General features: G+C 32.4%; 1 protein-coding gene across 1 annotated transcript in view; it reads left to right on the top strand.

Annotated features, from left to right (window-relative positions):
* The window catches only part of LOC140049709 (uncharacterized), a 57298-nt gene that overhangs the window by 14708 nt on the left and 26712 nt on the right, over positions 1 to 15878 (top strand). The window lies entirely within an intron of this gene.

The raw sequence follows: 15878 nt of genomic DNA, 5'->3' as shown, positions 1-15878 counted from the left end.
TGTCGCCTCTCATGGAATATTTGCTTCGAAACGTCAATTTTACCGATTTATTAAATTATTTAATAAGTGGAATATTTATAAATCTACTATATAAAGCAAGTACGTTAGGAAGAAATGTACCGAAGAAATTTAAGAAGCTTTGATTTTGCTATGCAGCGGCCGTAAGCCATTCTATGTAGGCGGCCGAAACGCGCTTTGGCCTGTGTTGCCGTTGTATGTCTACGCTGTTTCTAGGCCTAAATTTTATTCCGTATATTTCAATTCAAAGTGCAACTTTCGGTTAGAATAATCGAAAGGGAAATAAAATTAAACATGTTACAATTATACCATTGAGGTAATTACTTTGTTAAATAAAAAATTTCTTCCCGATATTTCTTAGGCAGAATTTAGCGTCAGGCTTTTATTTAGACCTTAGTTAGCAGCTAGGGGCCTATATAACTTAACTTGTAGTAGGCGCGGCCGAGTCTACGTTCGGCCCGGCGCTCCAAATGGAATCGAACACATAATAAGCACGGGCTTAATTCTTATTTTTGGCGGTTCGAAAATCAATTAAAATAATATGATTATAAATATAACTTTAAATACTAGAATTATTAAACAAATGTATACTTACGAAAAATAATATTTGATGAAAAGAAACAATACCCACACAGTGTTTTAACGCAAAATTTTTTTTTTTCACATTTTAACATTTTTTAACAATATTTTATGTTGTATTTCAGAATTACCTACCTGTCAATATAAATAACCTTACTAAAATACATATTACATTTTATGCAATGCAAAAAAAAAAGAAGTTAATTCACACATTGGTTCAAAAGTTATGAATCATTTAAAGACAGGAACTTTTTGGGCATTTTTGAGACATTGGGAAAATCACGCGTAAAAAGCCCTCGGACGAATTTTGTAGGGCGATATCTAAAAAAAAAAATGTCGAGGACACCCAAAAAAAATTTTTTCTTGTACAACTCTGTTGTATCTATGGGTTTGGAAAAAATAAGAACTTTAAAATTATTAGTATAAAAGTTATAACCCTTCAAAAATGGGTTCAAATATAATTAGAAAAAGTGCAATTTTTCAAGCAAAAATCACTGTTTTTTGGGCACTTTAACGGACCATAACTTTTGAATGGATAATCCGATTTCAATCATTTAAATTGCAAAAGTTTATGTTCAGTAAGTTCCTTCTGATTAACTGAAAGAAAAAGTACCATCATTAATTTGAATTTTTACATTGGGATACCTATTGTCACTGATAAATACAATTTAACATAACCTACATATAACTTAAAAAATCCAAATGATAAATTGTACGCGAACGCAGTAAAACCAACCAGTTAAATGTTTGTTAAATAATTATTTTACATCTCTCTGGTAAAATGGTACCCTACGCCCCCATTTTTATGCCTCCATCATTGATAAGCCCCCCTCTGTACACACGCCTGCCGGCTATTTGTTTATCATTTTAATGAATGTAGTACGAGTCTAACTCCAAATAAAGATATAGAACACATTTTAAGAATTCAAAATGTTGATCTTTTTTAAGAATCTGATATATACCATGAATCATCTTTTTACATAATATACAGCATAAGCATGTACAATCTAATTTAATTGTCACACAATTGAATTAACAAAGGACAAGGATTTCAAATAAACTGTTACAAATAAACAATTATTAATGAAATAGTTGGGGTATTGTTGGGTCCATGGGAAATCAACAATGTTTAGTAGACTTATTTAATTTGTTATTTAAAGTTGAGGGTAGTTATTTTTTAAACAATTATTGGAATACCATGAAAATAAAGAAAGATATGTTTTATGATTTCTTAATCACCAAGCAGAAATAATGAAAGCAATTCAATCTGTTCGCTACCGGGAATAAATTGAGATTCGATATAATTGTATTTACTATCACCACTAATTGTGGTTTTTTTTATTCATATATAATTCATAATTCATACAATTTATATATATTCAAAATCCGAATGTATTCATCGTTAAATAATAATTATTATAATGACCTTACTTCTGTTTTGGGTCATGGTTTTCCTCTTCGGCATTGCCGAATTATTGTTACTCCATCTCCATTGCTACAACACACGTCGCGGAATAATATCGCTTAACTTAACGATGTAATTTGACCACCCAAAGCTCGCACGTGGCATGACGAATTGAGAACGACGAACCCGATGATTCACCCGATGATATGCATGATTGGCCACCAGGGAGCCGAGTCGACCACGAGTTGGAACTGTAGGCAACCGAGCGACTGACCTCTGTCATATTTTATAAAGGAAAACTGCAAACAACAACGTCGATTTGTGAAAATGGCCCCTTCCCATAACGAAATAATTAAGTATATTTAGATAGTCTTTAATAGAAATAGCTCTATCCTTAGTAGGCTTAATAGGCCGTTAGTAGTTTTTTTCTCTTGGCTACTAAGGATTTTATCATAATTTCTTTGACTACTTTCTGACTACATAAAATAGATAGGTGACATAATAGGTACTACCTATTAAAAGTACACAGTAAGTAGTTGTATCATAGTTGATGTAGCACTATTTAAAGTAGGTATTTAAGCTACACCATTGTTAATAGTTTTTAATAGATATTTTTCACCTTAAGAGTTTTTATGTAGACAGGGAATAGTCTCCATCTATCTATATATAATAGATATTTAGTAGGTATGGAATATAAGTTAAATGTAGTTTGTTAATAGGTTATAGATAGCTGCTGTCTATCTATTATAAATAGACAGTTGATAGATAATACAAAACTGTGTTACTCATAGATTTCTAGAAGACTTGTAGTAGTCTCCATCTATCTATATATAATAGATATTTAGTAGGTATGGAATATAAGTTAAATGTAGTTTGTTAATAGGTTATAGATAGCTGCTGTCTATCTATTATAAATAGACAGTTGATAGATAATACAAAACTGTGTTACTCATAGATTTCTAATAGACTTGTAGTAGTCTCCATCTATCTATATATAATAGATATTTAGTAGGTATGGAATATAAGTTAAATGTAGTTTGTTAATAGGTTATAGATAGCTGTTGTCTATCTATTATAAGTAGACAGTTGATAGATAATACAAAACTGTGTTACTCATAGATTTCTAATAGACTTGTAGTAGTCTCCATCTATCTATATATAATAGATATTTAGTAGGTATGGAATATAAGTTAAACGTAGTTTGTTAATAGGTTATAGATAGCTGTTGTCTATCTATTATAAGTAGACAGTTGATAGATAATACAAAACTGTGCTACTCATAGATTTCTAATAGACTTGTAGTAGTCTCCATCTATCTATATATAATAGATATTTAGTAGGTATGGAATATAAGTTAAACGTAGTTTGTTAATAGGTTATAGATAGCTGCTGCCTATCTATTATAAGTAGACAGTTGATAGATAATACAAAACTGTGTTACTCATAGATTTCTAATAGACTTTTAGTAGTCTCCATCTATCTATATATAATAGATATTTAGTAGGTATGGAATATAAGTTAAATGTAGTTTGTTAATAGGTTATAGATAGCTGTTGTCTATCTATTATAAGTAGACAGTTGATAGATAATACAAAACTGTATTACTCATAGATTTCTAATAGACTTGTAGTAGTCTCCATCTATCTATATATAATAGATATTTAGTAGGTATGGAATATAAGTTAAACGTAGTTTGTTAATAGGTTATAGATAGCTGTTGTCTATCTATTATAAGTAGACAGTTGATAGATAATACAAAACTGTGTTACTCATAGATTTCTAATAGACTTGTAGTAGTCTCCATCTATCTATATATAATAGATATTTAGTAGGTATGGAATATAAGTTAAATGTAGTTTGTTAATAGGTTATAGATAGCTGTTGTCTATCTATTATAAATAGACAGTTGATAGATAATACAAAACTGTGTTACTCATAGATTTCTAATAGACTTGTAGTAGTCTCCATCTATCTATATATAATAGATATTTAGTAGGTATGGAATATAAGTTAAATGTAGTTTGTTAATAGGTTATAGATAGCTGTTGTCTATCTATTATAAATAGACAGTTGATAGATAATACAAAACTGTGTTACTCATAGATTTCTAATAGACTTGTAGTAGTCTCCAGCTATCTATATATAATAGATATTTAGTAGGTATGGAATATAAGTTAAATGTAGTTTGTTAATAGGTTATAGATAGCTGCTGTCTATCTATTATAAGTAGACAGTTGATAGATAATACAAAACTGTGTTACTCATAGATTTCTAATAGACTTGTAGTAGTCTCCATCTATCTATATATAATAGATATTTAGTAGGTATGGAATATATGTTAAACGTAGTTTGTTAATAGGTTATAGATAGCTGTTGTCTATCTATTATAAGTAGACAGTTGATAGATAATACAAAACTGTGCTACTCATAGATTTCTAATAGACTTGTAGTAGTCTCCATCTATCTATATATAATAGATATAGTAGGTATGGAATATAAGTTAAACGTAGTTTGTTAATAGGTTATAGATAGCTGTTGTCTATCTATTATAAGTAGACAGTTGATAGATAATACAAAACTGTGTTACTCATAGATTTCTAATAGACTTGTAGTAGTCTCCATCTATCTATATATAATAGATATTTAGTAGGTATGGAATATATGTTAAACGTAGTTTGTTAATAGGTTATAGATAGCTGTTGTCTATCTATTATAAGTAGACAGTTGATAGATAATACAAAACTGTGTTACTCATAGATTTCTAATAGATTTGTAGTAGCCTCCATCTATCTATATATAATAGATATTTAGTAGGTATGGAATATAAGTTAAATGTAAAATGTAAAATGTAGTTTGTTAATAGGTTATAGATAGCCGTCTATATATTAGTGCGTGTGTATAACAATTGTTACATCCAAATTCCCGCTTCTGTTTTGCAGCAGCAGCAGGCACGATGCAGATGATCAGAGAAAAAAGGAGCATTCGCTTGTTGTAGGCCTTTTCGATCAGACCATGAATGTTTATTTTTATTCCAACCACAATGTCAGTTTAGTGGTAAGTGAATCAATCCATATCTTTACATTTTATTTGTTAAAGTTAAAGTGTTCCTTTTTGATAGGCTAGAAGCTAGGCTAGTAGGCCTCTAGTAGGCTCTATAAGCTAGCCAGGCCTGTATTAGTTAGTAGGCCTAGGCTAGGCTACTAAGCTAGGTAGGCCCTGGCCTAGGCCTAGTCTTTTTTAAATTGCACTAGGCATTTTTCATTCAATTTATAATTATAATAGCCTAGCCTAGGCCTAATATACTTTATAGCCTAGGCTTATAGGCCTACTACTAGTTAGCCTAGGCCCTACATTGCCTATTTGTTGTTCAAAAAACATTTATTTATTCAACAATAGCATTATACAGTATAATATAATTATAGGTGTGTACATAAATGAAAACATAGTAATAAGCCACAAGTTGTAGGCCTACTTCCCAGGGTTCAATTATAAAATAGATTTTTTAGTTTATAATATTAATACTAAATAGTTATACTGGGCTGCCTAGGCCTATTATCAGTTTGTTAATAGGCCTAAGCCTAGTCTATTAATAGGTTATTATTGGTAGCCCTAGTATAGCTATTGTAAGTATGCAGTTGATAGATATTACAACTGTGATATTTAAATAATAGATTTCTAATGCAGTATCTAGGCCTAGAGGCCTAGGTCATCTAGCTATATCTACTGTATCTTTTTGTAATAATTCTTAGTAGGCCTAAGTATATAAAATAAATAGTTTATTAATAGTTACTGGCTATTATCAGTTTGTTTATAGTCTGTTAATAGGTTACTGGTAGGTAGCCCTTGTATAGCAAAATTCAAATGGCATATTCAACAAAAAAATGTTTAAACAATTATTTTTTCAGAGAGACGATCTTTAACCTATACAAGTACAAATTTGATGGTCAAGTGCAAAGATGATTAATTTATGGTGAAGTGTGCTTTTGCGTAATTAATTTTTCATGTCAATAGTGACAATATTTGGTGCATTTCTTATTGTCTGGTCTAATTCCATTCAGGAATTGTTTTGAATTTTGAAGTTTAAATAAAATGTATACTGTATATTTGGATACTGTGTCTTGTTTCATTTGATAAGTCTAGATTGTTACAAAAGTGATGTTAAAACATGTGCAATGTTATGGTTAAGATATTAAGGTTTACAAATACTGTACTATCTTAATTTTTTGTTAAATAAATTTATAAAATGTATACTGTATATTTGGTTACTAATGTCTTGTTTCACTTAATAAGTCTAAATTGTTACAAAAGTAACTGTTGTTGTTGTTGTTTGGTATTCTTCCTTTTACATGTCCAGCTGAGTTAAAACATGTGCAATGGTTAAGATATTAAGGTTTACAAATAATGTACTATCTTAATTTTTTGTTAAATAAATTTATAAAATGTATACTGTATATTTGGTTTACTAATGTCTTGTTTCACTTAATAAGTCTAAATTGTTACAAAAGTAACTGTTGTTGTTTGGTATTCTTCCTTTTACATGTCCAACTGAGTTAAAATATGTGCTTAAAGTTTTCGGACTCGCATATGTATGGACAAGATTAAGGTTTACAAATACGAGAAAAAAATTGATTTGTTATTATTATTATTGTCATTATACATTTGTTATTTGCCAATAAGATGAATTATTGTTCTGTATCTGTATTTTAGCCAGAAAAGATTAGAATTTTAATTTCTGTAGATTTTAAGTATCTAAATTAACAGTAGTTAATTTATGTAGATTTTTAATAGCCAATTTATATGTAGATTTTTAATAGCCCAATAATATCTATATGTAGATTGTTAATAGCCCAATAATAGTTATATGTAGATTTTTAATAGTCCAATAATATCTATATGTAGATTGTTAATAGCCCAATAATAGCCAAATAATGTAGATTTTTAATAGCCCAATAATAGCCAAATAATGTAGATTTTTAGTAGACAAATAATAGCCATTTTTAAGTAGATTTTTAACAGCCCAATAATAGCCAAATAGTGTAGATTTTTAATAGCCCAATAATAGCCAAATAATGTAGATTTTTAGTAGACAAATAATAGCCATTTTTAAGTAGATTTTTAATAGACCAATAATAGCCAAATAATGTAGATTTTTAGTAGACAAATAATAGCCATTTTTAAGTAGATTTTTAATAGACCAATAGTATCCAAATAATGTAGATTTTTAGTAGACAAATAATAGCCATTTTTATGAAGATTTTTAATAGCCCAATAATAGCCAAATAATGTAGATTTTTAGTAGACAAATAATAGCCATTTTTATGTAGATTTTTAATAGCCCAATAATAGCCAAATAATGTAGATTTTTAGTAGACAAATAATAGCCATTTTTATGTAGATTTTTAATAGCCCAATAATAGCCAAATAATGTAGATTTTTAGTAGACAAATAATAGCCATTTTTAAGTAGATTTTTAATAGCCCAATAATAGCAAAATAATGTAGATTTTTAGTAGACAAATAATAGCCATTTTTATGTAGATTTTTAATAGCCCAATAATAGGCAAATAATGTAGATTTTTAGTAGTTGAATAATAGCCAATTATTTAGTAGATTTTTAATAGTATATTAATAGCCAAATAATGTAGATTTTAAGTAGACAAATTATAGCCATTTTATGTAGATTTTTAATTGCCAAATAATAGCCAATTTATACAGATTTTTAATAGCCCAATAATAGTCATTTAATTAGTAGATTTTTAATAGCCCATAAATAGCAAATTAATGTAGATTTTTAAAAGCCAAATAATAGCCAATTAAGAATCCATTCTAGATAGATTATTGGTAGTCTAATCATAGTTGTATTTAGTAGGTGTCGCCTACTAATATCATCGCGAAATATGCTAATGAGGCAAAAATCTACTAACAACTATAAAAAATCTATCAAATATCTATCTACTAGTAGGTGATACATAGGCGACAGCTCTATATCTACTAAGCCGGATAGACTATAAGGCTAACCGCTATAGAGCTATAACTACTAAGACTTTTTGTTATGGGTTGTTTTTTCTAGGCCTACCTAGTAGTATACCTGTTTAGCGTACTTTATTTACTTGCGAAAAACGTTGTTTGAATTTTATCGGTAGCCTAGGCTATCTAATAAATATAGAAATAAATATGATCTTATGTTCTAGCTCCTACTACTTATTAATAATTAATACTACTAGACTAGGCCTATCTAATGGCTGGTGCTAGCTAGAGGCCTAGCCCTAGGCCAGAGCCTACGTACGTATTTGTTGTAATGACAATTTACAGTACTGACTACAAATCATGTACCATAAACCGCGTTTGTCACGCGTGTAAAATATGTGTAATTACCGCGGACCTGTAATCGGCGTGTGGTCCATGACGTCAGCTACTTCCTGCTACAATGTGGAATTCACGGTCCATGACGATCGTGAAACAGTGCGTGCTTGAATAGTTGTTGTTTATTTAATTTGTGTTAAGGAACGCGACCATGATTATGTAACCAGAACACGCCTGTCACTGTAATGTAACAAAGTTTACTTCTGTCTATTGTTACCCATAAAAAAACCAAAACAAAGGATGAGAATCCGATGATTTTAGAAGGCCAAATAAAATAATAATCCAAACACCGAATGTCGAATTGGTTTAATAATAAATATTCTGTTCTGTTTGATGTATAAATTGCAATGCATATATTTTTCCATTAAAATTAGCCCAATCGAGTATTAGTCCAAGGCCACAAATCATTGCGTGTTTATTCATCAGGTGATAACGGCTCTCGGCGGCCAATTCCACTGGCTCATTGTACTTGTTGAGTAGGGTGTTTGAAAAACGATAGGCCTACAACGCGACATTTCCAGTTACTCTAGTATTTTTAATAATTAACAACGTACAGTATAATATATAATCCGTCATAAACAAAACAGTAACTAATTTTTAGGCCTATTTCACACTATACACTCTACGGCATGCATAGCGTGTTGGTTATGACCTTAGGAAATGGTATGACCCAACCAATCAACGCATTCCACTCCACAGTACTCTACAGTATAAACGGAAAGTTTTCAGATTTAATTTCTAGTCATTTTAGTAATTACAAGGTAAAATTTATATTCATAAAAACCCAACTAAAGTTTTTATGAAAAAATACACCTCAAAATAACAATAACATTATTTGCGAATGCCCAATTAAATTCGTTCGTTTTGGATGACGGAAATGGCTTTGCTTCGAATTCGGCCAAAGTGAAAAAAAACTTAATTGAAAATACTTTAGTTGATGGAAACTTCTATTATATTCTAATATGAAAAATAATATTACTGTATTATATTACAAAGTTTTTGAACCGTGTCTGAATGATTGACGCGATATCCAGAAAAAAACTTTAAAAACCTCTTTATTTTAAACGTTTCCGACGTATATTTATTTATAAATGTATATTTGTAATGCAAAATAGATAATGTAAACAAAACCAAATATATGTACATTTAAACATTCATTTAAAATATGCAAAATTGGTATCTATTTTTTATCACGCATCATCGTGAAGGAGATATCAGCCAATCAGATTGTTTACGTCGTCGATTGGATAATTCTTTTATAAGATTTGGGCGTGGTTCTTGACAGGTATAAAGTTCGTGTTTCTGAATAAAAAATTCACTGTCCAAAAATGAAAGGTCAACTATCATTGTATCTGAGAGAACGGATTGTCCGTTTGAACGAGCTGGGCATGCGCCAAAGAAGAATTGTTGATGTTCTCCGGGAAGAAGAGCAGGTAGAAGTTGAGAGACACACTGTGGGGAGAATAATTAAAACTTACAAGGAAACCGGTTCATGGGCTGCAAGAATTCGATCAGGGCGTAAACCAAAATTCACTATCGAGCACGCTCACTTCATTGACGACCTTTACCGAGATGATGATGAGTTAACTTCCTACCAAATATCGGGTATCTTCCGTGACGTATTTGATCTAAATGTTTCAGCATCCACAATAAGAAGAAGAAGAAACAAGTTAGGATGGAAGAAAAGCGGACCAAAATACTGCCAAATGATTCGCGATGTAAATAAGGTGAAGCGGTTAGAATTTTGTACCCGAATGCTAGATGATGGAGATATGTTTGAAGACGTGATATGGACAGACGAGACTTCCATTCACCTGGAGCAGCATGGAAAGGTGTGCTTCTACAAAAAAGGAGAGGAGCCAAAACTTAAACCAAAGGCTAAACACCCGGTAAAGGTTCACGTTTGGGGGGGAATCAGTTTCAGAGGTGCCACCAATTTCCTAATTTTCGGGGGAAACATGAATGCGGAGTTTTATGTTAACGAAATACTTGAGGCTACGCTGCAACCGTATATTCGTCACATGTTCCCTGATTCACATAGGTTCCAACAAGACAATGATCCTAAACATACAAGTAATTTATCCACACGATATATGGAAGAACATGGGATAAATTGGTGGAAGACTCCACCCGAATCACCAGATCTCAACCCGATTGAAAACGTCTGGCATCAACTGAAGAATAATCTTCGCCGACATGTAAAACCAAAAAATCAACAGGAACTTATCAATGGCATAGAAAATTGGTGGAAGACCACATTGACACCTGAATTATGCGGCAGATACATTCGACATATTCATAAAGTGATACCTGTCGTGATCGAACGAAACGGAAGAGCTTCCGGATACTGAAGTTTAAGACCAACATTTTCAAAACAAACGGCTCTTTTCAGAGCCATAAATTGACAAAAGAGATTTGAAAGTTTTACATTTTGACACACACTTACAAAAACGAGTCATTCATCATATTTACATACAATATAAAAGTATAGTATACATTCCATTCATTAAAATATGGAAATTAGTTTTATTCAAACAACTTAAGAAATGCTAAGCCTTGAAAAGTACATCAAATAATTTATCAATTATTGAGCACTTTTAGTGGATATGTGCGCTATAGAAATTATTTATTATCATGACTGCAGCGTTATGTGTTGCATGTACGGTTGTTCCGTTTTGTTTATGTGACCACTAGACCGTGAACAGCGCGTCTACACAGTATAAAAGACCTGGGATTGAAAACATAAAATGGAATAGAAATGTTGTACGGTCATGCTTAAATTTAATCAAAATAAAACTATGGTAATTCCAATTCTTAATTAATTTGATAATTATCAAGTCAGATACTTGAACATTGCGAAAATGATCGAAACGTCAAATTTACCTGAAATTATTCAATCTGTCAATATTATATTAATTTTCATTTGTTTATGCCTTTTTATGTTGTGTGTTATTTCACACAACATGTTATTTATTATTATAATAATAATTATTATTTAGAGTTTAATGTGGTATGTTTTGAAGGTGACTGGTTTTTATGTGGGGTTTGCCATTTTAAATGCTTTAAATCTCTTTTGTTTTTTTGGTGGCTCTGAAAAGAGCCGTTTGTTTTGAGATATAATTAGAAATCGATGACTGGTTCAGCAGGTTGAATTTGTTGCATCGGTGCTCGTGGTTGGAGTGGTGCTCGAGGTCTTGGATTTCGCAGACGCCGGCATCCCTCGTCAATTGCTAACACACAAAGCTTCCACGTTCGTGTTTGTTCATTCAATGGAATGGAATAGGATTTGATTACTCGATCCTTTACCCATTGTATTCGTACGACATCTAGTTGCTGCTGGCCCTGTTTTCCATTAACGTTACCCATTCGCATCTCATCCTTGGTGAATAGTTTTCTTACAAGTCCGAGTGCAAAATTTCTTTCAGACGTGGCCCACCTTTTTACTTCTGCAACGACATCTCTATGCAGTACGTCGTCACCCACCGAGTTGTCGAGGATCTCTGGTTCTGCTGGGGCGGCGACACGGTTATTTTGAAATTCCTGGACGATCAGTTCAGCGACGATATTTTTTATATTTTGCGTCAGGTCGGCCAACCAAGGAGGGGCTTCATTATGTTTTGTGTCGATGTACTCGCGTAGTCGCCGTTCCATTCCTGCAATACTGTCAAACACATCTACTGCTGGGGGTACTTCAGGTTCTGGTTCTTCTACATCTGACTCTTCAACATTCATACCATCGGCTGTTACGTCCCCGCGAAGAAACACCCTGGGTACCTGTACAATAGATAAAATAAATCGTAAATTTGGTTTAAAGTCTTAGAGTAAAAAAATGGGCATTGAAATGTGTGTTGGTGTGTGTGTTAACAACCCCAGAGTTAAATTATTGAATAAAATTTTTTTTAATCAACTTACGTCTTTGCCCTTCGTCTTTTTTGCAGCCTGTTTTGGTTTCGGTGTCGACGTTTTTGTTAGCATTGCCGCACGCTTTGACGTTGTTGGTTGCTCGTCGTCATCTGTATCAATATCAGAGTCTTCTTCGCTATCCACGTCAGTGTCTTGGGCTTGCCCTCTCTTCAACAATTTTCTTTCCAATTCACGCAATTCATGGGGATTATTGGACAGTTTGCGGATGACTGCAGGGAGCAAATTCCCCTCCCATAGCACCTCGACTGCTGCTCCAGACGAAACATCACCGACGATCAATTTTGTTTTAACGATACTTAAACTTTCTTCTTCGGGAAAGTAAACTAACGCCTCGCGTGGAATACTTGAACGTTGACGAGCTGACATAGATGTAAACATTTTGTTGATTCAGAAAACTGAACTGGTACATGAACATTGAAATGCTCATACTTTATAGATTGTGAGCCCTGCTCTGATTGGCTGGAGAACATAAAACTTTTTACATGCACAAACATATTGTACACAATTGGCCAGCTAGCTTTTCTCATTAACGTAGCGCCCACCCACACATAGCGCAACTTGGATTTTCATTTAATTACAATTTAACTAGACGAAGACAATGTTTCACACAAATGTATTTCACCCATACAAGCTTATGCAGGTGCTGTTATTTTGTTATAAACACGCTGTATATTGAGAAAAATAACAATAGATTCCTTTGACTACACACAAAACAATACATTGAACATTGTTCTGTGACGTCTATTTGGAAACGCCCGTCAGGAAATTCCGTTCCCACGAAAATAAAAATCAGAGCAATATTTCAATATAAAATAATTAAAAAATGCAGTTTAGAAAATACCTCTCTATGAATATTTTGTTTATCAATATTAATAACGGAATCCAATTCACAAAATAAAACAAAATACAATACTACAAAATTGCCACACGTTTATGATTTATTTTTTAACAATGGGACGGTTTTCTTTTTCACTTTTGAAGGATACATTAAAATTTAAACTGCTGTTGTCGGCACAGTATACACACAGACGGTTTTCCACACGAAGCCCTGTGACGTGGATGAATGCAATTAAGTTGTTGTAACAAGGTAGTACGCGCAAAATCCAGGGTTGTTTAAAGTAGGTCATTGACAGTAACCATAGAGATCGCTATGCAGCGAAACACACTATGTACTTCTTCTCGACGTCGAATTATTAGGAAATATTTCCACGATCTAATTTTAACATCATGTTAACATTTTTCTGTGTTATAAAATTCGAATTATATAGCACTTTAACTACAGTAGAAAGAAAGTATTAGCTATAATCACTGTACGTATTATTTCCTATTCTATTGTTTGTGAGACGTAGGAAATGATCTTTTGTTTTGACGCGACACATCCGTCGTCTCTCGGTTTGATAAACATACGAATAAAAACGATAGCAGTTCGCTGAAGCTGAATTACTCAGTGCCGTCATGCATGAGTGAATGTAGTTTGTCCTTTCAGTACATAATTACACGCGAGTCACGCGTTTTTCACACCCGTGTAAAATGTGTGGACTTGGTATATGACATGTAGTCAGTACTGTAAATGTTTTATTTAGCTCTATTCTACTCATTACTGCTATTATAATTTATAAAATGGCCTAGTTTGTTCGTATATGATTCGTATACGTCCCGTATACGATATTCTTATCATGAATAAACAACGTATACGTTACGTATGCTAAACGTATACGACGCCAACTCTTTGTGGAGCAACAGAGTGGAAATAATGTAAACAGTGAAATCGTATACGATCCGTATACGTCGTATACGTTTTCAGCGTATACGGATCGTATACGGCTTTTTTGCAAAGGGTTTACCCGCCACTTGGATGAGGTGACTCATCTATTTATAGCATGGTCACTTATCATTCCAGCTTTTACTTTAATAGGTCCCACAAGGTTTCTCAGATTCAAGTCAAATTCAGCAGATAAATCATTCAATTATTGGGTATAAGCATACCTGTTACATTGGTAAAACATTTATTTTAAACCTTATCCACTCCCAGTAACGGCAAATGAAACCAATGAAATTGGAATTTACCAGTCAAAATGTGTTACCACCTGAACACATTTTGGATACGTTGTCAGTCGTAACTGCTTGTTCAAACGCAAACACCAATGTATTATAATTTACATTGGTGCATTCAGCATCGTGTATAAGAGAATGTTGCATAAAGTATAACAGCACATGAAAGAGTACTACAAGAGCATGATGTCAATACAGATATGAGATTAGTGGCTTTCTGTAGTTTGCAACGCCCTTTCATCTATATATAAATTTACGTAAGGGCAAAATTCGGTAAATCGCGCCTTACTTCTAGATGTTTTTACTCGATGGTATATAAAGTTGGTTCGTACTTTCGGTACTGATTTTAACCACCTGATGTAACCCTGTTTACTAATTAAATTAAGTTAGATAATTAGTTATTGACGATTAAAACGAATTTAGGTTCAACGATTTGCCCCCAAATAGGGGTGTTTTCCGATCGTGGTATACACTGTCTAATGGATGTCCATCTTGAAAAATACCCGCCACAAAAATGCGAGGAGGCTTCGCATTTTCCTATCTCCTCCTACGATAATTGTTTTTAATAGCTGAAAACTGGTTGAACAGCTAGAGTACAGCATCATAATGTAAAAAAAATACTATTTTGATAATTTAATATACGATTATACAAATGTATTGATTTGCGATGAATGGAACATCCCAATCTCTCAGTCTGCCAGAGTTTGGTTTAACACAAGTAGTTAGATTTATGAGCCCTTGGTTTAACACATACGGTAGGTAAATATATGGGCCCTATGAGAATAAACTTGAGCAATACTGTAAATACCTATTAACTATTTTTGGTCCTCATTTGATTCGAACATTTCTTACTGTGAATATTCGTACTGTTGGGTGTAATATAAAAATATATACAAATAAACGTTATTACTGACATTGTGGATAGGCTCTACTGTTAGATATATAAACACATTATTATATACACATAAACTTTATACTGACAGTTCCTTCTCAACGTTTGTATTAATTAATAATTACCAACAATATAAACGTCGTAGTGGTGTATCGTGACATGTACTTTAATATTTCAATCGATTATGACAGTGACAGTTTTAACAAAGTATTAAATCGCAAATGTTTTACTGTATTTAGAGGTATATTATTTATAGGCATATAAAACATGAAAAAAATATTTCGTTACTGAGTGGATAAAGAATATATTTAAAAATTGTTCCTCTTTGTACCTATCCGCTTTCCCATCCCTCAACCCTAATGTTACATACAAAACACAAATTGGGTTTCTTTAAATGAGTCCAAATCAAAAATTTGGACTCATTTTGTGATAAGTTTCTCCTTCGGAAGTAATTCCCAGGGTGCTAATTTTAGTTGACAACATAAATCATCGTGTCTATTTATTCGTTTCTGTATACGACAATTATAGTATTATAGTCCTGCGGAACGTACATTTGAAATCGCCAGTTTTGTTACGCTGAAATTACTGTGTATTCGAGAACCATCTGTGGGCACTAGATGGTACGCGAGCGTACCATCTAGTTACC

The sequence above is a fragment of the Antedon mediterranea genome, chromosome 5, assembly GCF_964355755.1.
Source record: "Antedon mediterranea chromosome 5, ecAntMedi1.1, whole genome shotgun sequence".
NCBI classification, from domain to species: Eukaryota; Metazoa; Echinodermata; class Crinoidea; order Comatulida; family Antedonidae; genus Antedon; species Antedon mediterranea.
Note: the sequence above shows the minus strand (reverse complement) of the source record. Positions and strands in the feature narration are given on the sequence as shown.